General features: G+C 42.4%; 1 protein-coding gene across 11 annotated transcripts in view; it reads right to left on the bottom strand.

Annotated features, from left to right (window-relative positions):
- The window catches only part of SYNE2 (spectrin repeat containing nuclear envelope protein 2), a 330,781-nt gene extending 308,963 nt beyond the window's left edge, over nt 1-21,818 (bottom strand). For 7 of the 11 annotated variants that reach the window (XM_013056952.2, XM_013056965.2, XM_013056969.2 and 4 more), the window contains exon 1: nt 21,671-21,812. The gene's annotated coding sequence lies outside the window, so the exon portion shown is untranslated. Of the gene's footprint in view, nt 1-21,604 lie in introns of all 11 variants that reach the window. The other 4 variants (XM_004738907.3, XM_045070315.1, XM_004738910.3 and 1 more) reach the window with 3 other exon arrangements.
- Between the last annotated feature and the right edge of the window lie 2,278 nt (nt 21,819-24,096).

Below are 24,096 nucleotides of genomic sequence, written 5' to 3'. Positions count from 1 at the left end.
CTCTCACTGTGTCTCTCCCTGTCAAATAAATAAATAAAATCTTTTAAAAAAAAAAATGTTAAGCCTATGCCAAATCCATTTTATGTAAGAAATATGTCACAGACATATTAACATATTAACACTTGGACAATCCCATGGGTATACCTGACATCAATCTGATAAGAGAGATGATATTGAATCTTTTCGAATGTGAATAGCTATATACAGCTCCAATAATACTGGGAAGGCAAAGCTATGAAAGGTTTTAAGCAGCTTCTTAAGTAGAGATGTTAATGTTATTTGTCTATTAAACAATACTTTCCAAAAAATACAAAAATAATATACTCACAAATCAGTAAGGAAAAGAAAACCTAACAGGAAAATACACAAATGATAGGAATGGGTCCTAGAAAAGGACTTAAAAAAACTACATATTCAAACATTAGTGAATGGATAAATAAACTGTGACATACTCATACAAATGAATATTAAACAATGAAAATGGGGGCGCCTAGGTGGCCCAGGGGGTTAAAGCCTCTGCCTTCGGCTCAGGTCATGATCCCAGGATCCTGGGATGGAGTCCCGCATTGGGCTCTCTGCTCAGCAGGGAGCCTGCTTCCTCCTCTCTCTCTCTCTCCCTGCCTCTCTGCCTACTTGTGATCTGTGTCTGTGAAATAAATAAATAAGATCTTAAAAAAATAAAATAAAATAAAAATCAATGAAAATGAATAAATCAGAGCTACACATATCAATATTGACATAGCTCACAAATAAAAAGTTGAGGGAGAAAAAAACAACCTGCCGAAGAATGCATACAGAATGAGGCCAAACTACATGCAATCTTAAAAAATATTGCTTTAGGAGGGGTGCCTGGCTGTAGAACATTTGACTCTTGATCTTGAGGTCCTGAGTTCAAGCCCCATGTTGGGTTTACAGCTGACATTTAAAAAAAAAAAAATGGTGAGGAGTCCATGATATTCAGCCAGTAAGCTTGACATGGCTGATCTGTAGTTTATGGCCAGCCACCATTATGAGTGGCTGTTCCCAATACACTGTCAGTTGTTAAATGCTTTGAAAATCACCCTTAACATTCATATGCAACATGGATGCCTAGGTGGCTCAGCTGGTTAAGCAACTGCCCTCGGCTCAGGTCCCACAATGGAGTCCCACATCTGGCTCCCTGCTCAGCTGGGAGTCTGCTTCTCCCTCTAACCCTCGCCCTCTCATGTTCTCTTTCTCATTCTCTCTCTCAAATAAATAAATCTTTTTTAAAAAATTCATATGCCTGGGTGGCTCAGTGTGTTAAGCCTCTGCCTTCAGCTCAGGTCATGATCTCAGGGTCCTGGGATTGAGTCCCACATCAGGCTCTCTGCTTAGCAGGGAGCCTGCTTCCCTCTCTCTCTCTCTCTCTCTCTCTGCCTGCCTGCCTCTCTGCCTGCTAGTGATCTGTCAAATAAATAAATAAAATCTTTTTTAAAAAATGCATATGCAACAAAATTATAAAATGCATGAGGATGATAAATACCCAAATTAGATAGCAACACCTGTGAAGAGGGTAGGGGGTCACAACCATGTTACCAATATTTTGTTTCTTAAATAAGATGTTAAAGCACGTAAGTACTTACTGTCTGATGATTTATATGATTTCACAGATCTTAATACATAACAATTTAAACATATATACACATACATAAATCGGCAAAAGCTTTGAGCCAGGAATCTGGATGGAGATAGCCATTTTATTCCTTGTTCTATCAATTACCTGTGGGACCTTGCTGCTCCTGAATCTTGGTTCCTCTTTGGTGAAGTAAGAGAATTCAAGTATCATTCAGTTCTAAAATTCTTACCTGAATTCAACATGATGGCTGTGGGCCTCTCTAGATTCTAATAAAACAGCCCCCCACTGCTGCCCCTGTACCAGCATTATAAATCATATAGGAGACAAGATTCACTGATTGCTTATGGAGAGCTTGTAGCTTTTTTTTTTAAGCACATAAACATTGTAAAGCACCCCAGGAATGGTTTTTAATCCTGCCACCCTCTCTCTCCTTTACTGTCCTTTCTGAGGGAGACCTCTGGAAGCTAGCTGGCTAGGTTCAGGAAAGCAAAGCAATGATTATCAGTAAAGAGCGGGGGTAGTGTAATTGATCCAAGATAAAACATACTTTATATTTAGTTGTGCCTATATGTTATTTTACATAATAATGATACTCCTAAAGTGGGGGAAACTGAGACCGTTAATGAGTTCTTCAAGGGCATACAACTCTGTGGGTAAACCCAGGATTAGAATTCATAACTGGTATCTTAGAAGTGATGTTTTTACTCAATTTTTTATCTCTCCTATGACAGACCATTATTTCACAAACCCTCAAGACTCCTCTTAGAGAAAAGAGTTCCCTTTTCGTCCCTACAATCCAACTATATTTAATAATTTACCAAGACTTGCACAGTGACAAAGCAAATAAATGAGCAAATTCTTAGATCACTCAGTAAAACATTGTAGATTTTAATAAATTAGTCCCAGATTCTGGTACATATAATTTTGCTTAGGAAAGTGCTATGACTTTAAAAAAAAAAAAAAAAAAGAAAGAAAGAAAGAAAGAAAAAAAGATGCATTTCTTCTAACCACTTTAGATTATAATTTGCATGCTAGGTTTTTTTAAAAAAAATAATTTTTTTATTTTTTTTTAATAAACATATTTTTTTAGCCCCAGGGGTACAGGTCTGTGAATCGTCAGGTTTACACACTTCACATGCATGCTAGGATTTTAAGGAAATAGTCCTAAGGGAATTTTTTAAAAATTCAAAATCTCCCCCCAAATAGAGCTCCCTTCTGTTCTTTGAGTTTGTGCTTCTCTTTAACTCTTTATTCCCAAAAATATCCCATTCATTACTGTGTGATTTGCACTGATAAATAGGGAGTTTTTACTTGACACCTAGTCTTACTCAACCAGTAAATCTTAGCATTCTGACTGGTTAGTGGGAAACTAGATGGGGCGGGGGGGGGGGGGTGGAGGAGGGGGGGCGGTGCTGAAAATTAACTGCTGTGTGATTTAGAAGCTGTTTTTTCTAGGGTGCCAGCCAGGCGAGCAATTCTAACAGGTATTCATTTGTGAAAAAGTTGCTGAATCAAGCAACTATGGAAACAGAGGGTGTTTCTGAAAAACAGATTTATTTCTGAAATAGCAGAACTTTACGCTATGAAACCCTCCTCTTTCAGGCGTCCCTTGTGACTTGCTAGAGAGCTTGCAAACTAGTTTCCTTTTCATTTCTAAACAGACAGAAGTTTCTCACCTGAAGAGACAACCAAACTTGTTTGTTTGAGTTTTCCCCAAGGATACATATTTGCCAATTCTGTGGACACAATTCTGAGATCTGATTTGAGGTCAGATCATCTCAGGAAGAGAACAGAATGCACTTCTGTGTATACTAAATTACCCTCTTTGTTACTTATAACATGTGCAGTGACGCTATTAGAAATTTGTCCAGCTTTTTAAAATAATAATAATAATTGCCTAGTTCTGAGATCACTTTTTCTTTAGTATATCTCTTAATTCTTTAAAATATTTAGAAATTTATGTACTTCCTTATGAAACTAAGTTTTTTAAGTGACCCTGAACAAGTTCTTTTCTTTTTTTTTCTTTTTTTTTTTTTTTTAGATTTTACTTATTTGACAGAGAGAGAGAGAATGAGAGAAGGAACACAAGCAGAGGGAGTGGGAGAGGGAAAAGCAGGCTTCCTGCTGAGCAGGGAGCCCAACGCAGGGCTCAGTCTGAGCCTAAGGCAGCAGGCGCTTAACAACTGAGCCACCCAGGAGCCCCAAAAATAAATTTCCTAAAACATAATCCTTACCTCCATAACTGGGATTACAAAATTCTTGAATTTTCTTTTCATGGAATTTCAAACTACAGTTTTGAGATTTCTAAGAAATAGTTTTTCATTCTCTCAAAGCCTTCGCACAGGGTGCCTGGGTGGCTCATTCAGTTAAGCATCTAACCCTCGATTTTGGCTCAGGTCATGATCTCAGGGTCAGGCTCCATGCTCAATTGGTGAGGGGTGGGGGGGTCTGCTTGAGACTCCCCCTCCAACCCATGCGCTCTTTCTCTTCAATAAAAAAAAAAGCCTTCCCCATGAAAATATACCTGACCTGTCCCCAGCCCCTGAAACACATAGAACATAAAACACCCTCAAAAAGTACCACCACCTAAGTTGTTTCCTCCTTATCAGTGAACAATTAGAACACTCCCCCCAAAATGTCTTATCATTCCACAATATTTTCTTTAAAAAAAAAAAAAGATTTTATTTATTTATTTGACAGAGATCACAAGTAGGCAGAGAGGCAGACGGGGGGGGGGGGGCTGGAGGGATGGTGCGGGCTCCCTGCTGAGCAGAGAGCCCACTGTGGGGCCCAATCTCAGGAGCCTGAGACCATGACCTGAGTGTAAGGCTTAACCACTGAGCCACCCAGGAGCCCCACAATATTTTCTGAGGTGGACCAAAACAAACTAGAACTACCAAAAGATCTTGAGAAGTAAGACCACTAAGACAAAACAAAATCTCTGTGTAATCCTTTGGCTGAAGCTCCTCCAATTTATTTCGTTACAAAGCTGACCAACTAAGAGAAGTAGATTTGTATCTGTTTCAAGGGCATATCTCACAATTTGCACATTCCTTCTGACAATCTACAGCGCTAAGAAAGTAAGGTGGCAGTGAATACTCCTTTGTCATAACTTGAAAGTGAGAACAGTAAAATTCTTCTTACATGGGTGATCTAAATCACAGATTCTCTTTTTTCAAAGAATGACAAAACTACTAAGAATGGTTTAGATTTATTTAGTTCTTCATTTGTGCCAGATTTTTTAAAAATATTTATTTATTTATTTGTTTGTTTGTTTGAGAGAGACAGAAATAGTGAAAGAGAGCATGAGCAGGAAGGAGGGGGAGAAGCAGACCCCCAGCTGAGCAAGGAGCCCAACGTGGGGCTCGATCCAAGGACCCTAGGATCATGAACTGAGTTGGAGGCAAAGACTTAACTGACTGAGCCACCCAGGCATCTCTGTGTCAGATATTTTATACGTGCCATCTCTTCTCATCCTCACAAGTCCATAATATAAACACTACCCCATTTAGGAACAGAGAAGTAAAGTAACTTGCCCAAGACCATTCAGCAAGTCATTGGCAAGACTTGCTTGAACACAAGCAGGCTCCACTCCCTGTCCTTAAGAGAAAGTTTCTAATGGGCAAGGCAGAGCTAAGCTACTACTCACGTATCCCACGATTCTGTTAGAGAAATTTACCAAAGCACATATTATCTGAGCAGTCAACATAGGAAGTGATTAACAGCCTAATATCGTGACCAAACTAAAATGGATCTTTGTGAGTTAAAATTTTCAGCTCAATATGCCCTTTCTCCTCTTTAAAATAAGTAAGATGAAACACGTTTTGTTTTGTTGTGTTTTAGGTTGTTTTTTTTCCCCCCCACTGTTGCAGCTAGCTGGCAAACTTGTGTAATAAATTAACTAACAGAACTGGTTTAGCAACAAATAACCTCAAGGTCTCTAAATTCTAATCATAGGTACGTCACTGATTCCAAAGATGATCCAATAGTTTTTAACTTAAGTTAAATTTGATGTTTATATGGCTTTCAGAACACAGTTTGAATAAAGAACCCATATCCATGAAACCTCAATAATAAACCCTGATTCCAAATATCTAGGTGAAAAGGGAAAAGCACAAATTCTAGCTACTCTGCTTAATTATTGCCAGGGTTCCGGGTATTGGGAAACATTCAAATAGTATAAACACAGAATTGTCCGCGGTGATGATCTCTAGGGACAGGGACTGCAGGAATGGAAAGTGAAAATAATAGGAGGAAGGGCTTTGCCTTTTAATATGTGTGTTGTTGCATTTTTGTAAGAACACACCAAAAAAATTTTAAACAAATGCTCCAAGTCTTGCCAGATTTAATTTTTAACCTGCACCCACAAGCCTGACATTAGAATTACATATTTCATCACCTAATGAAGGGGACACTATTAAGGAAAAGACCATCATTCTCTCTACCCCTCTCCAACTCAACTAAAACAAGACTTATTTTATAAACTGGTCATCCTCTGGGGCGCCTGGGTGGCTCAGTTGGCTAAGCATCTGCCTTCAGCTCAGGTTGCTATCCCGGGGTCCTCAGATGGAGCCCCCCCTGGGCTCCCTGCTTGACCCTGAGCCTGCTTTTCTCCTTCCTCTTTGCCTCTCCCCGCCATGCGTGCTCTCTCCCTCCCCCCTTCTCTCTCTCAAGTAAATAATAAAATCTTTTTTTTAATATTTTATTTATTTATTTGACAGAGCTCACAAGTAGGCAGAGAGAAGGGGAGAAGCAGGCTCCCTGCTGAGCAAGGAGCCCGATGATTTGCGGCTCGATCCCAGGACCCTGGGACCATGACCTGAGCCCAAGGCAGAGGCTTAACCCGCTGAGCCACCCAGGCGCCCCTAAAATCTTTTTTTTTTAAGATTTTATTTATTAATTTGACAGAGAGAGAGACAGTGAGAGAGGGAACACAAGCAGGGCGAGTGGAAGAGGGAGAAGCAGGCTTCCCGCTGAGCTAGGCGCCCGATGAAGCGGGGCTCGATCCCAGGAGACTGGGATCATGACCTGAGCAGAAGGCTGCCACTTACGGGTTGAGCCACCCAGGCACCCCAATAAATAAAATCTTAAAAAAAAAAAAAAATGTTCACCCTTTCCTACCCAAATGTGTCCATTTCATCAGAACAAGAAGGGAAAAAAAAAAAATCCTGAGGGACTTCAACCTTCAAGCAGCTCTAAAAGGAAAGGAATAATAGAATTTGAGAAAGAAGATTGGAAATAGAACTCCCTCGACATTCTTCAGGTAACAAAGGGAAATCTCCCAGGTAGAGGGTTACTCTCTCCTCAAGGTAAAGCATATGTAACAGGAGCCTGAATGTGCAAATCACGCACTCATTCTTCCCAGCCCCCGCTGGCCTCTTGCTCCAAAGAGCCTGAAGAGAAAGATAAAAGTGAGAAGTGCTTTGTAACAAAGGTAAATGTTGAAAGGATATCAGGCTTCTGCTGAGCTATTTCTTCATCAGTAAAAATACCATCTGCTTCTAATAATGATTTGGGGGTTTTGGAGATGCTTAGCATAAATCAGAGGCGTGACAGATGCATAGTAAGGGTTGGCTTCTTTCTTGCAGAACTAAATATCCAGCTGCCAGCTAGATGTCCACTAATCTTTGGGCTCAAAAGATTAGCCCACTAGGCCCACCCTACCACCAAGACCATCCATTCTCTCCTATCCTTCCCCTTCCTGTGTTCTCTCTCAAGTAATGGCACCAACGGCACCGTTCTCTTTGACCTCTAATTTAGAATTCTCTCTCTGCCATCTCCTTTTAATTCTCTCTGACTCTGTCCTCTGAATTTCTCCATCATTCACCTGGATTTCTGAAAACACCCTGGAGAGGAAACCCCCTGCCTCTCCAAAACATCTTCCAAAACATTATCATGGAACAGAGCTCACTCCAAATGTGGTTCGCCACTGACAAAATACGGTCCACTTACATGTTCAAAAGTCCCCAAGATCTAACCGCGAGACATCTGTCCAGACCTCTCCCGCTGCATCTTGCCACGACTCCTGCCCTGTAGTCTGTGCTCTTCTTCAGCCTAATCTGCTCTCCTCCATTCACTATCCACAAAAGCCCTCGTCTGCATTCTGGGCCTGGCTATAGGCCCAAATTTAAGGTCGATGTGCTACAAATCTAGCCCTAACTTCCCCAAACCAGGCATTAATTACCACTGACATTACACACGCACAGCACATTGCCTTCACTTCAGCTACCATTTCTTTCATTCTGGATCATACTAGAATAATTAGTTCATGAAGCCAACTCCCCCAGTCCCTGAAGAAAAGGGGCCATATCTGATCACTTCTTATTGCCACCTCCACACCTGTCACTTAGCCCCTAGTTCACCCCACCCATGAACTCAATGTAACAGCTAGCATTGATTACAATGTATTGTGCAGTATGCAACAATAAATACCGTACTGTCCACTATGTGTATTATCTCAGTAATATTCATCACCCTCCTTTAAGGCAAATTGTATATTGACCTCCATGTTACAGATGAGAAAACTCTACTCAGAGAGGTTATGTCATTTGTGCAAAGCGACGGAGCTAGTATACGACAAAGCCAGGATCTGAACCAAGGTCAGTCTGACTTCAGAAGCTATACTCTTAACCATTCCGCTACGGCACAGACATTTCCAAAATCCACTTGTTCTTTTAGTACTTACACACATGGGAATACCCAAGGCCAGAACTTCAGTAAATTATGTCTTATCCTACCAGCACAGGGAGGCCATTTTGGTTCTGCTCTCATCCAGGGTCATACACAAGCAGGTCCACAGTCTCCCAGACTCACTTATTTTTCTCTGTTCCTACCTCCACCCCCAAGCCCCTAAAAAGCAAATCAGAAAAAAATAATAATAATTTGGAAGGCAAGGACAGGAAGACCATTAAATCTTCCCTTCTTTGTGGAACATACAACATTAACAGTAACTTTATAAGGTTTAACAGGCATATATAACCTGAAAGAGTATGTTGATCATTCCAAAACATATTTGCCCTGCTCAAACCTGAAATCGGCAGCAGTTACTAAGAAAACATACAGCCAACTGGGAGACGACACGATGACTCATGAAAGGGGCAAGCTTACTTTCCAAGTCTCAGAAACCATCACTAACAGAGTCTTGTCACCAAATCACCAACCTGTGGTTATAAACATTCTGGCATTTCTTTTCATCTGGCCTGGAAGGAATCATAACCAGTTCTGGACTAAACACTAGCTATTAAATTATTATGCAACTAAGCTGAAGCTTCCTATAATGAAAGAAAGTACAAAGACTACAAAGGTAACAGACTTTCTTTTAAACAAAGGTCTATTAACAGTAAAAGTTCTTACTCAGAGTCATCAAATGAGTGACTCTAAAGGACATTCAAGGGAACACTTGTGACCCATTTTTCTTGTCAACATACAAATGCAGATAATAAAACACACCTTTAACAGTCTTAAAAACAATTTATAGTAGGCACCCCCTTTTTCTTTTTTTCTTTCTGAATCACTTGCTCAAAATTTTGAACAAAAAGCTCTAGCAATGCATTATTCTACCAAACGATCCCATCATACGTTGGCTGTGTCACCCACCATAGTACTAATAGCTTAGATTCGTTTGAGTTCTGGGGGTTTTTTTCTTTATTATTTGTTTTGGGGGCATGGGAAATGGTCTTTATTTATTTTGTTTCAGTTTACACTTAAGATAAAGATTACTTCTGAGTAATTAAATCTTCTGTTAATGAAAATTAGCTAAGTTTTATGGTATGACCCATTATTTAAGATATCACACAGAACAGCCATACCTACAGATCCCAGCCATAATAGCCTGGATCAATTTTATCTTCAGGGCACCCTGGCTTATACTCGAAAGCCAGAGTAGGAGAAAAGTGGTGGTATGTCTGTGTAGATTAATTCTACATCACCCACCCCCCAAACATGAAGTATCTCTCAGCCCAAGCTCTAATTAAATAGGTCATCTCTAACCTTGATGAAAAGAGGTGTGGGTAGCACATGGATTAAGATGAGAGCATTTTTCTTTTAAAGATGTATTGTTCATCCCTAAATGTTAAATACCTTTTCTTTTCAAACAAAGCCACATTAACTGCTAAAATGAGGAATAAGGGGTACCTGATTGGCTCAGTGGGTTAAAGCCTCTGCTTTTAGTTCAGAGTCCTGGGATCGAGCCCCGCATTGGGCTCTCTGCTCTGCAAGGAGCCTCCTTCCCTTCCTCTCTCTCTGCCTGCCTCTCTGCCTACTTGTGATCTCTGTCAAATAAATAAATAAAATCTTAAAAAAAAAATAATAAAATGAGGAATAAGAATTTTTAATTTAAATATATTAAAAATGTGCCTAAAAGTCTACAAAACACTCTCCTAATACCTCCCTTCCCAAAAATCTGCCTTTCAAATTAAAGGTTCCCTGTCCAGCATGAGATTTCAATTCTCGCAGCACATATGGGTATATAGTCTTCCTCATTCTTCTGGAAAATTGTCTGTAAGTAGATTTTCTATCATGATTGCTATCATGATGATGAAGGTTGATAAAATATTTTGATAGAATGTATTCAGTTGTAACCAAAATATTAGTGAATTTTAACGGGAATATATGTATATGTCTCCACACCACTGTTTTGTTTTACTATCTTTTGTGTAAACAACTTCCAGTAAACTTTATCTATAATTTAATGTGTAACCATGGAATGTCTACTTGTAATTCAGTTGCACATTCCTCTCCAGCATCTTAACCCACTGAGCCACCCAGGCGCCCCCCTCTCTAGCATCTTAATAGCTCAAATAATTTAAGATCTAATTATTTATGGGTGAATAATATGATATGTGGAATTTACTTCAAAATAATCCCCCAGGGGGGATGGGTGTAAGTCAAGCCACAGTCACAGGATTTGATCATTACTGATACCGAGTAATATTTCCACAGGAGTTCATTTCACTATTATCTCTGCTTTTGCATATATATGAAATTTTTCATAATATATATTTTTTTAATCCAGTTTACTACTACTCCAGTGTCAGGTATAACTCTGTCCTTTTGAATCTGTTTTACCCACATAACAATTAATGTTTTACATGATATTTTATTAGTGCCAACACTGCTCTTTAAGTACAATGGGGTGATAAATCTTGGAAGGCAGCTATGCTCACCACTATACCACCAACGCTGGGGTGATAAATCTTAGACATCCCTGGCTACAGGACCATCAGACTTGGCTTGACCTTAGAAAGTCTGAAATGCACACTGGCGAACATCAGAGGAAAGTGATGACGCCTGCTGGGAAACACACAGGCACATACAACCTTGCGTACCCAAAGCACCTCAGCACGGCTCCCAATCTAGAAGAAATGGAAGAAAATCCTTCATTATCAATGAGCTAACGTCAATAAGGAAGGATTTCATTTTATGGACTGATATTTTGCTGCACATTTTGTAGTCTATCATCTTGAAGGATGCAAAGACATGGGGATAAATGATAAGGAATCAGTAACACCGATACTGTAGTTCATCATGAGTAGGAGGTACAAGAGGGGGAAATGAGTAATAAAAACACATGTTGGAACAAAGACGATGCTTTTCATACAGTTTATACCATAAGCAAAAAAAAAGGACAATAGAGTAAAAATCACATTTCTAAATCAATACTCATAGAATTTTGAAGCTGGGGAAAAAATCTCAGAGGTATCTAATCCTCTAGGCCAGTGATTCATGAACTTGAACACACATCATAATCACTTGGAAAGCTTGTTAAACACAGATGGCTGGGCTCTAGCCTCAAGCTTTCTGATTTAGTACGTCTAATGCTGCTGGTGCCGGGAACACACTTAGAGAAGCCCTGTTCTAAGCTTACTCCCACCACTCTGTTGGGGTCTGCATTGTAGTGATCACCAGTTACCGCACAGAACTGCACACTCCTCTGCTGGTGGGCCTTTCTCCTACTGGACAGTTGCCTTTCCAAGAGCAAGGGACATACATTTTCACCAAGGTTCCAGAGCCCAGACTCGATAAATATTCACAAAATAAATTAACTTACAGAATGAATTGATTTTCCCCCTCCTTTATAGTGGAGTTTTCGTCAGTGTATTAATATTTAGACCAGGGCGCCTGGGTAGGTCAGTGGGTTAAAGCCTCTGCCTTAGGCTCAGGTCACAATCCCAGGATCCTGGGATCTAGTCCCACATTGGGCTCTCTGCTCAGCAGGGAGCCTGCTTCCCCCTCTCTCTCTGCGGGCCTCTCTGCCTACTTGTGATCTCTCTGTTAAATAAATAAATAAAATCTTAAAGATTTTAAGAGAAAATCTTAAAGAGAGGCGCTGCTCACTGATGACAAACAGCAAACATGGGCAGTGCCCAAAGGAAAAGGAAAAGTCAGCTGGAATCAGAGTAACAAGTAGATGGCAAATTCTAGAGAGATCCAAGAACTGCGTATCAGACTGGAGTCTTCAATCCAATAGGGACTTGGACCAGCAGAAGCTTGAGGCTCACTGTTCTCAAATTTGTTACTTTGACGGGGCACCTGGGGTGGCTCAGTCAATTAAGTGTCTGCCTTCAGCTCAGGTCATGATCTCAGGGTCCCGGGGTCGAACCCCGCATTTTCCCCCTCCCAGGACCCTCCCTTGCCCCGCTCAGTATGGACTCTGCCTGTCCCTCTCCCTCTCCTCCTCCTCCTGCTCTCTCTCTAATAAATAAATAAAAGCTCTTAAAAAAAATCAGTAAAATTTTTAAAAAATGTGTTGCCTTGACCTGAGGAGCTATACAACCATACTTTTTCATCTCACAAACCATCAAAAGAAAAAAATGCTTCCAAAGTTTCTCAGGGTCTGGAAAATATCAGCACAGATGGACTGATTCCTTCTCTCCATCCACCTTCCTAATGTTGCCCAGAGGAAAGAAAAGAACCACAGCACACTCATCAGTGCCTGTCTAGTGAGTTCTCCAAGCCCAGGTGTTTGGAATGTTGTAATACTCTACAGCATCCTGAACCATCTTTCTATTATAGTAATGACCTATTCAACGGCGATTCAACAGAGTTTAAGAAAATGAACTTCGCTGATTTCTGAATTTCACTACTTCTTCAAAGTTTATTCTAACGTTAGAAGTTAGAATGTATTTTTTATATACATACATATATAGATGAATCCAATAACCTCAACATCTATGATTTACTATCATTTAACAATACAACAATCAAGAATATAACCTGTGGAGCTAAATGGGTATATATATGATTTTTTCCTTATTATTTAGATCTCTTTAAAAAAATAACTGACTGGAGGGGGTATAGCTCAGGGATAGAGCATTTGACTGCAAAAAGAACTGACTGGGGACACCTGGGTGGCTCAGCCAGTTAAGCATCTGCCTTTGTGTCAGGTCATGATTCCAGTGTCCTGGGATCGAGTCCTATGGGCTCCTTGCTCAGTGGGGAGCCTGCTTCTCCCTCTGCCTGCCACTTTCCCTGCTTGTATGCTCTCGCTTGCTCTCTCTTTCCCTCTCTCTCTCTCTCTCTGACAAATAAATAAATAAAACCTTTAAAAAATAAATAAATAACTGATTGTTCAGGAGATCCTGGTGGTGGGTTAAGTGTCCAACTCTTCATTTCTGCTCAAGTCATGATCTCAGCATCATGGGCTAAACCCCTGCATGGGGCTCAATGCCAGTGTGAAACCTGCTTAACATTCTTCTCTCTCGGATGCCAGGGTGGCTCAGTGGGTTAAAGCCTCTGCCTTTGGCTCAGGTCATGATCCCAGGGTCCTGGGATCGAGCCCCACATCACTCTCTGCTCAGCAGGAAGCCTGCTCCCCCCCCCTCTGGTCTCTGCCTACTCGTGATCTCTGTCTGTCAAATAAATAAATAAAATCTTTAAAAAAAAAAAAAAGATTCTTTTCTCTCCCTCTCCCTTTCCCTCTTTCTGACCCTCCCCACTCACACACAGGTGTGAGTGTTCTCGCTTTCTCAAAAAAAATAAATAAATAAAGTAAAATAAAAAATAAAAAGGAGCTTAACTTAAAAATGTTTTAAATTTAAAAATAACTGACTACTCAAACAAAAATAATAATGTAGCATGGGGTTGGTCTATCAAAGACAAAATATAAAATATATGACAAAGCAAAAAGGTTACCAGGAGAGTAATGGAAATGTACTATTATAAACATGGTGTTCATACTGTACATGAAGTAGGATAATAACACCTGAAGGTAAACTGTAATGAGTTAAAGATGTATACTACAAATCCTAAAGCAGCCACTAAAATAACAAAATAAAGAATGACAGCTAGGGCGCCTGGGTGGCTCAGTGGGTTAAGCCACTGCCTTCAGCTCAGGTCAGGATCTCAGGGTCCTGGGATCGAGTCCCACATCGGGCTCTCTGCTCAGTGGGGAGCCTCTCTGTCCTCTCTCTGTCTGCCTCTCTGCCTACTTGTGATCTCTCTGTGTCAAATAAATAAATAAAATCTTTAAAAAAAAAAAAAAAGAATGACAGCTAATAAGCAAAAAAAAAAGCATATAAATTAGAATGATGAAAAATGGTCAATAAATCCAAAGACAGATCCAAAAAAGGTAAAAAACAAACAATGAACAGATGAGAAAAGCAGAAAACAAATAGCAAGGTTATAGATTTAAACCCAACCATGTTAACAACTACTTTAAATACAAAGGGTCTAAACAATGCAATTAAAAGACAGAGATGGGGCACCTGGGTGGCTCAGTAGGTGAAGCATCTGCATTAAGCTCAGGTCATAATCCTGGGGTCCTGGGATCAAGTCCATTGTCAGCTCCCTGCTCAGCGGGGAGTCTCCTTCTCCCTCTGCCTCTGCCCATCCCCTCTGCTTGTGCACCCAAAACAAATAAAATCTTTAAGAATAAATAAATAAAAGAAATCATGACAGTGGAGACACCTGTTTGGCTCAATAGGAAAAGCATGTGAATCTTGATCCCAGGGTCATGAATTCAACCCCCATGTTGGGTGCAGAGATTATGTAAATAAACTTTTTAAAAAATAAAATATAAATAAAAGACAGGGGCATCTGGGTGACTCAGGCATCTGCCTTTGGCTCAGGTCCTGATCTCAGGGTCCTGGGATCAAGCCCCCCATTAGGGGCTGCTGAGCGGGAAGGCTGCTTCTCCCTCTCCCACTCCCTCTGCTTGTGTTCCCCTTCTCTCTGTCTCTCTCTCTGTTGGATAAATAAAGTCTTCAAAAAAAAATTTTTTTAAATAGAAGACATAGATCACCACACTGAATAAAAAAGTAACACCCTTCAAGGAGGTGAAGCATAACTCTGCATTCCTTAAGTGTGAGCTGCACATAGAGACTTCATTACCAAAAAGTACAGTACAGAAGGGGGAGAAAAGAGTAACTTGAGAGAAACCTGACACCTCAGCCAGGTGATCAAGGTTAACATGAACAGGGACAAGTCATGTTGATATCATGTTCCTTTAACATGGTATAAATAAAATACACATTCTTTTCAAGTGCACATAAAACATTTAACAAAAGAAATTATATTCTGGGCTATAGAATAACTCTAAATAAATGTAAAAGGATTTGAGCCATACAAGGTATGCTCTTTGACAACAATGGAATTGAATTAGAAATCAATAACAGAAAGATCTTTAGAAAATCCACAAATATTTCAAAATCAAGTAATATGGGTAACTCAGGGGCTGAGTATATATCAAACAAAATGTGTTTTAGTATTTTGAACTGAATAAAAATGGATTTACGTCATATCAAGATTTGTGAGATGTCAATAAAGCAGTACCTGGGAGGAAATTTATAGGACTAAACATCTATGTAGGAAAAGAAATAGTCACAAAATCAATGACCTAAAGAAACTAGAATAATGGAGTGCCTGGGTGGCTCAGTCAGAGTGTCTGCCTTCGGCTCAGGTCATGATCTCAGAATCCTGGGACTGAGCCCTGAGTCAGGCTCCCCACTCACTGGGGAGTCTGCTTCTCCCTCTGCCCCTCTCCTGCTCATGCTCTCTCTCCCAAATAAAATAAATAAAAATAAATCTTTGGGAAAAAAAAAAAGAAACTAGAATACGAAAAACAATAAGGATCAGAGTGACAAGTTAGTTAAATAGAAAATGGAAAAACAAAAGAAAATATCAATAAAACCAAGAGCTGGTTCATTGCGAAGGTCAATAAAATTGATAAACCTCTAGCTTAGCGTTTCTCAGCCTTGGCACCACTGACATTTTGTCTGAATGATTCTTTGTTGCTCGTGGTCACTGCAGTATCTTGAGCAGAATCCCTGGTTTTGACCCACTAGATGCCAACAGCAAATACCACCCAACCCCCACCCGTAACACACACAAGACATCATCTCTGTACATTACCTGACTCTAGAAATTGCCAAATGTTCCCATTAGCAGTAAGGTAAACTTCAATGCATACTTCACTCTGTAAACAAATACTAACTAAATATAAAATGATAAATATAGTTTTACATTCCTTTTTTTTTTTTTTAAAGATTTTATTTATTGGGGGCACCTGGGTGGCTCAGTGGGTTAAGCCTCTGCCTTCAGCTCAGGTCATGATCTCAGGGTCCTGGGATCGAGCCCTGCATCGGGTTCTCTGCTCAGCGGGGAGCCTGCTTCCCCCCTCTCTCTGCCTGCCTCTCTGTGTACTTGTGATCTCTCTCTGTCAAATGAATAAATAAAATCTTTTAAAAAAATTTTTTTTTAATTTATTGGACAAAGAGAGACACATTGAGAGAAAGAGCACAAGCGAGGGGAGTGGGAGAGGGAGAAGCAGGCCTCCCTCTCTGAGCAGGGAGCTGGATGGGAGAGGCTCAATCCCAGGACCCTGGGATCACGACCTGAGCCGAAGGCAGAGGCTTAACCCACAGAGCCACCCAGGCGCCCCTAGGCAAAGATTTCTTAAGGTACAACATCAAAAGTACAATTCATAAAAGAATAAATTGATAAACTGACTTCATTAAAATTTGAAACTTCCGATCTTCTGAGATACTGTTAAGAGACAGTAAGATGAGGAACGGACTAGAAGTAAATATTGCAAATCATGTATCCAATAAAGAGCTTGCATCTGGAAAACAAAGAATTCTCAAAACTCAATAATAAGGAAGCAACAACCCAATAAAAAAAAAGGGAAGCAAAAAATATAAACAATATAAATATAAATATTAAAAAAAGAAGATACATGGGTGGTAAATAAGCATATCATTAGTCATAAGGGAACTGCAAATTTAAAACACAATGAGATACCACTGTACCTCTAGCAGAATGTCTCTGGAAAGCCTAACCACACGAAGTATTGACATGGGCGCAGGGCCACGGGAACCCTCATACACAGCTTTGGAACGTAAAATAGTACAACCCCTTCAAAACACTTATCTACCATACGATCCAGCTGTTCCACTCCCAAATATTTACCAAGGGGGAATGAAAACAGCAGTCTACTTAAGACTGTACATAATGTCCACAGAAGCTTTATTTTTAATAGTCAAAAATTGGGAAAAAAGCCACATGTCAATCAATGGGTGCACGGATGGATGAACTAGGGTAGATCCATACAGTAGAATAGCGCTCAGCAATGAAACGGGGTGAACCACTGATTTACACCCCATGGAGGAATCTCCAAATAATTATGCTAAGTGAAAGAAGCCAGACAAAAAAGGGACGTTATGATTCCATTTATATAAAATTCTAAAAACACAAAATAATCCATAGGGGTCAAAAAAGTATCTTCAGGGGGGCACCTGGGTGGCTCAGTGGGTTAAAGCTCTGCCTTCAGCTCAGGTCATGATCCCAGGGTCCTGGGATCGAGCCCCACATCGGGCTCTCTGCTCAGCAGGGAGCCTGCTTCCCCCTCCCTGCCTCTCTGCCTACCTGTGATCTCTGTCTGTCCAAAAAAAAAAAAAAGCTATTTTCAGTTGTCTAGGAAAAGAGGATGTAGGGGATAAGGAGGGGCCAAAGAGAGAGATGGTTTCACAGGTCTTTATATAAGTGAAAATTTTACCAAATTTTACCCTCTAAATATGTGCAGCTTACCGCGTGTCAATTACACTCAACAGAGCCAGCGTAAGAATTATCACACTAACCCACAAAGTGGAGACAGTTTAAGATAATGACCAGAAAAGAACATAACCCGTGCAATTCAGTGAAGAGTAATAGGCTTGAAACACAAGCGATTTTACACTATTTCAGACACGCTCTTTCATTTGGTCAAAGTAAGAAAGGGGGCATTTGAACCAGTCAGGGGTAGACGGGAAAGCAAGCCAGGCTAAAAAGTGAACACACGGAGAAGTCCTGAAGCACAGGTTGTTGCATTGAAGATTAATATTATTTCATAATTAAGATGTAGTCAATGTGAAATAGTTCATAATAATAAAAAAATGGAAAAATGATTCCATTTTCTTCCAGTTTGGCCTGTTCTACTCCTGGGCAGAACAAGGTGCTTCCCCTCCCCAGGTACCGGAAGGACACATCTTTTCCAGCGCTGCCACGTGTATACCGCAATGGCTTAATCATCAGGATGGGGACTCTGTCTTTTGACACAGGCATGGGGTCAAATGTAAGTGTTCTGACGTCAGAGGGCCTGGTTTTCTATCCTAGGCTTAACTATTCACGTACCAGGTAGCTGGAGAAAACTACCTGATGCCCAGTTTCATAAACTATAAAATAGAGCTAATAGGGTATATATGGGGATTCAATTTATCCAAATCTTGGCCTACAAGGAAGGCCCTGCTTGATCTTCCACCGGATTACCCTTCCATCTTCACTTAGTTCTTTCCCTCCAGCTGACAGTGCTCAGGTATAACCACCTTCTCCCAGTTCCAGTAAAGCCAAGCTCTCTCCTGACTCAAGGCTGTTTCTCCCGCTGATCTTCTGCCATGCCTCTCTCCTCCCCACAACCTCCTGCCCCAACCACAAGGCCATCTCCTTCTTAACAAACATTCAGCTTAAACACCAGCTGCAGAGAGGGCTTCTCACTATTAACACAGGAGACCCTGGTCTCTGTTTCGGACCCCTGTAGTCTCCTTCTTTCTACTCAACATTCATTCAACAGTTCTTAAAGACCCAGTGCACGTCAGGCACTGTTCCAGACTCGGAGGATACCACAGCGTCTACAACAGCATTGATGGAGTGCGATCTAGCAGGGGAAGACAGACCATTAACAAATGAGTCAAACATAGAGTATGTTTAGTTTTATGATCCCAAGGGCCATGGAAAGGGATGCCTGGGTGGCTCAGGTCTGAGTCCCGCGCCAGACTCCTTGTTCAGTGGGGAGCCTGCTTCTCCCTCTGCCTACTGCTCCCCCGGCTTGTGTGTGCGCGCGCTCTCTCTCTCTCTCTCTCTGGCAAATAAATAAAATCTTTAGGGGAAAAAAAAATGCCATGGAGAAAAACAATAAATCGTGAACAGGGGAATGGGAGTTACAAGAGAGCTGGTGATTATTTAAATCTGGGGTTTTGCCAAGGCTCACGGAGAACACAATATTGAGTAAGGAAGTGAAGCGGGTCAGGGAGGGAACCAGGCAGATCCGCAGGCTGCGCAGGGAGCATTCCAAGCAGAGGAAACAGCAAGTCGAAAGGCATCTCAGACAGCAAGGAAACTAGTCTGGCTGTAGAAGTATGAGCAAGAAGCAGAGCAGCAGATAAGATCAAAAAGGTGAAGGACTGGGACATGAGGACCAGATGGAGCAAGCTCTGGGGGCCAGTCAGGTCTGCCTTTCACTCAGAGGGAGATGGGAAACTACTGAAGGATTTTCAACAGGGAAGTGTGCGATCTGATTCACACTGTAAAATCTCTAATCAGTTTGCTAATGTTTTTCATATTCTGTGGATCTTCCCAAGCTCTCCCCCATGACTGGCGGAAACCACAGCAGTCCCATGCGCTGCTGGAACTTCAGCGCCTAGCACAATACACTGTAGGCACTCAATAAATATTTATCAGATAAATAAGGTAATCTATGCAAAGCATTTACTGGTATAAAATAAGCACTCTATAATTGGTAATTATTATTATTTGGAACCCCAGTTTGGGGCACAATGGCTAACATATGGTAAGAGCTTATTTGAGTAAATGAACAATTTTGTGAAATTATTAAAAATCTGTATAAAAAACATATGAGTAATGACAAATTACTCAATTGCTTTCCACGCTCACCTTTACTTATTAAGACATGCCTGATTCCTCTTGTGAGCTTTACTTAAAAACTCTGTTAAAACTACGGAGGGCACTACCTAGAATAATTTCACTGTGATTCACTTCTCTGAACATATTGCAATATCCTGCAACCAGTATGAAGGCACTGAAATGCTTGTAAAACTTCTAACTGGGTAAACTTATTCACATGATTTTTTTTTTAAAGCAATCTTCATGTCCAATGCTAAGCTGACAAAACTGGTTTGATTTTTATTTTTGTTGAATTCAAATAAAGTTCAGTTGATTCAAACATGTGAACAAAGAACTAAGAATTTCCACTTTTTACTTATTTTGACAGCTCCAGAGTCTTCACAAAACAACAACAACAAAAACAACTTAATGAGGATTACACCTGCTCCCTTCTCCGTCGCGGTGCATTGGGGGTAGGGGGCGTAATGGCGGGGCTAAGGCCGTTCGCTTAGTAATTATCTCGGGAAAAGCCTTTGAAAGTCCCACCAGTTTTCCAGAAAGAAAACTAAAAAAGGAGTCATGCACTAAAGTACAAAAACACGCCAAATGTTCCATCTCATAAAGGGAGAATACCTTCTCCTGGTGATATTTACACGTTCTCAGCGGCAGGGACCCGAGGGGTGAAGGGCCAGGTAGGGTTCGGATGTTCATTGTAACCCACAACCCTGAAAGTACCGAACCCATCCGAGCACAACCACGTAATAACTGCAAGGAGGACTTCGGGGCGAGGGAAACTTTCAAAAAAGCAGATGAAAGTTGCTTGAAATCAAACTTTTAAAAAAGCCGGGGGGGGGGGGGTAGCGATGCCCAAGTGAGCGGCTACAAAGAAACACCCTAGGCTGGGCTCTGACTTGCTGGTGCCTGTACACAATCGAGCCTGCTGGCATCCAGCTCAGACGCTCCCTTCCACTAGGGGAGGGGAAAATAATAACTTTCGGAAATAACAAGCGTCCACAAAGGCAAATGTTACACAGGACTTCTCAATCTCCATCTAATAAGGCGGCTCGCGTCGGTTGGAGCAGCACTGATTCCACAGAAGTCCCCCGCCCCCTCCCCTTTTTTTAACAGAAGAAAAATAACCTAAGGAGGGGAAGGTGCTACCGTCAGACCCTCAAGGCAATTTCAGACAACAAAGACCCCAAGCAATCAAAATGGAATTATAATCCGAGCCGTCCGAGCCGCCCCCGCCGCGGGGGCGCTTGGCTGCCGCGCCCGCCGCTGTACCTCCAGCGCCTGGGCCCGCGGGTCCCCGCGCCCTGTCCAGACCCGGTGCGCCCCTGCCCGCTGGTGCCCGGGGACGCGGGGCGAGCCTCGCACCGCCCACGATTTGGCAATCTCCGCGCCGCAGCTCTCCGCGTTCTAGCTCACGCGGGGTTCAAAATCTTTCCCGCCCAGGCGTGACGCGAGGAAGGAAAACAATCAGCGGATCAGGAGTGCTGGGGCCTGGGCCCGACGGGGGCGGCGCGGGGATCAGGGCCGAGCCCCCCGCGCAGCCCCTTTCCGAGCTGGCCGCCCAGGCGGGCCGGGGCCCGGAGGTGACACAAAGAAGCCGGAGAGACAAACGCCACCCGCCGGCGCTCGCTCCAATCCCCGGAGCGCCCCGCCCGCTGACAAGTTTGCGGCGCCCTCCACGCACCCCGCTCTCCCCACCCGGGCAAAGTTTCCGATGACCGGGCTCGGACCCCAACAACGGGTCGGTTCTCGCGCCTACCGCCCCCTGCCCCCCGCCCGCGGCTCGGGGACCTTTCCCTCCCTCGCCCCCGCCCCTTCCCCTCCCTCCCTCCCGCTTTCCCTCCCCGCCTCAGCCCGCTCTCTCCGGGGCGCACTGGGGCGCTGGGGGCCCGCGACCGCGCTCACCCGCTGCTGGCCCCGCGAGGGGTGAGGGCGCGGGCTGGGGCCGACCCAGGTCGGCACCCCACTTGCCTTGCTCCCACGATCGCGCCCTTTGCTCGTTCTCCCGCTCGCTTTATCGGTCCAGCCGAAGGTTCGGGACGCAGCTGAGCGCGCTCCGCTCCTTGGCGCTCAGAAAGCTGCAAACCACGCCCCGCGCCTTCCCCGCCCGCCGCCTGCCTGGGAGTACCGCGCTCGCCGCTCCGCGGCCAGTGTGGAGCCCGCCCGCGAGCGTGGAGGCGGAGCCGCCCGCCTCCCCCCGCAGACCCAGCGGCCGCCCTGGCCTGGCAACTTTCTCTCGGTGTTCTGGAACGTCAGAGATGGTCAGAGGGAGATGCTGATTCCATGCAGGTTAACGACCGGGTGGAAGAAAAAATGTCACAGACTCCCTCAAAAAAGCTTTTCTGCCCGATTTCATCAAGGAACTTCTCTAACCATCCAGACTCCCGGGTCTTAGGGGTGGGAGGAAGACAGCCGATGCGCAAATTAGCTACCAAACCTAGATCAAGTCGTCTAACCTTTGTGGACCCTTCCTAAAATGAGGACTTGGAATTAGATGACCTTTAAGGTCTTGGTCAGTATTTCTTATAATGTGGTCCAGACTTAAGGATCACCTGGAGGGAAGGCGAGGCCCTTGTTAAGATGCAGAATGATGGGTCCTTTCCTCCCCCTGCACAAGAACCGCCTCACGTCTTACAACACCATATGCATCTTCCAGATCCGAAACTCACTGCAAGCTAGATCCTTGGGAATCCATCCTGCGGGGGCAAGTTAGATATACCAACAAATTACTCAATGCCCTTGGACTCAGGATGATGTCGACTGACTCCCACTTAGCTCCTGTACTGCATTACTAAGCTCTGAATGAAAGGTATTGTATGAACTCACTATTACTACATAAATATATGACTTTAAAATATTGTCTTTGTATCGCAATCAAATTAAACTTCTTATAAATCCGAGTTCATATATATTGTATGGCTACGGAATCTTGTCTGCATTACTTAAATTTGGTGGTTTTGATCCAAACCAAGTGGTAAGGAGCAAACATTAGTTTTGATAATACATTAAATTAACACATATTAATGCAAAAAATTGTTGCAAGTTTTACCCACAGTTTGGGACAATTGTTTCAAAAACTCGTACGCACAAAAACTTGTACATTCATGAGTACCAGATGATTTAGTTATTTGACATCTGTTTTATCGGTGGTCAGTAGCTCAACTCAACAAAACAGCACAGTGTCAATCTATGTGCCATTCCTTGTAATCCAAGATAATCATTCTGATAGTATCTCCTCTCTTCTTAGACTACCCAGGTTTGTATTACTTATTACTAATGGCGTAGGTCACAAGAGAGGTCTATAAAGCAAGAAGATCCGGGCGCCTGGGTGGCTCAGTGGTTGGGCCGCTGCCTTCGGCTCAGGTCATGATCTCAGGGTCCTGGGATCAAGTCCCGCATCGGGCTCTCTGCTCAGCGGGGAGCCTGCTTCCTCCTCTCTCTCTCTGCCTGCCTCTCTGCCTACTTGTGTTCTCTCTGTGTCAAATAAATAAATAAAATCTTAAAAAAAAAAAAAAAAAAAAAAGCAAGAAGATCCTTCTGGTCCTACAATGTCTTTTCACAGAAGCATGTTGCCTGGCACAACACATATAAATGAAAGAGTCAATTTCAGGAAAGTCTGGGCTCTAGGGTTTATGGAGCTGTCTACAAAGCATTGTCTATTATTTTCCTTCTCTGCCCTATTCATGTTATTCATTTCCATTTTACATTGGTTGCTTCCTTTAGAGTAGATGCTGCAAAATCATCATAGCAACAGTCTCTGGAGAAAATATTGTGAATCATTTCTTAATTATTGTTCCTTTGCAGGCATCTATGCTACAAGTCCTCAAAGTGAAAGGACTATTGTTCCATATCTAGTGCACTTAAGAAGGTCTAGAATAGTGTCTCAAAATTGCTTTCAGATGTTCCCAGTTAGAGTTTTAATGATCTATGGTGTCTCCTAGCCATGCCTGTTTGGATATAAAAGTAATACCTACTTGTAAATCAGCAAATTAGACTAATGACAGGAACACTGAAACAGATCCTCCATACTTTGAAATGAAAATAGAATGTAATGCTAAGCCAAACAGACACACCCATTCCTTTTAAAACACAACACTGAGCATGTGAGCTGAGGGCTCCTGTGTTTACATCTCTGTCAGGTTCATGGTTGCCATGAACCCAGCCCTGCTCACATTCTCCCATGCACCAAAAAACAGAGATAGTACAACAGAGTATGATATCATGTGATGCCTCTTAGCTATTATTTACATCCAGCAGAAGTTCCCATTGGGCTCAACAGCCCACCTGAAAGACTTTGCCAGCCCCAACTGTGCTAAACCCAAGTTTTGCAAATTGAGCAAACTGAAAGCACATCTGGGACTTGGTACACAAGTCTTGCTGGGGCATCTGGTGAGAAC

The sequence above is a fragment of the Mustela putorius genome, unplaced genomic scaffold (genome assembly GCF_011764305.1).
Source record: "Mustela putorius furo isolate JIRA1106 unplaced genomic scaffold, ASM1176430v1.1 tig00000129_pilon_pilon_pilon, whole genome shotgun sequence".
In the NCBI taxonomy this organism is placed as follows: domain Eukaryota; kingdom Metazoa; phylum Chordata; class Mammalia; order Carnivora; family Mustelidae; genus Mustela; species Mustela putorius.
The sequence above is the reverse complement of the archived record's forward strand: the minus strand, read 5'-3'. Positions and strand labels throughout refer to the sequence as shown.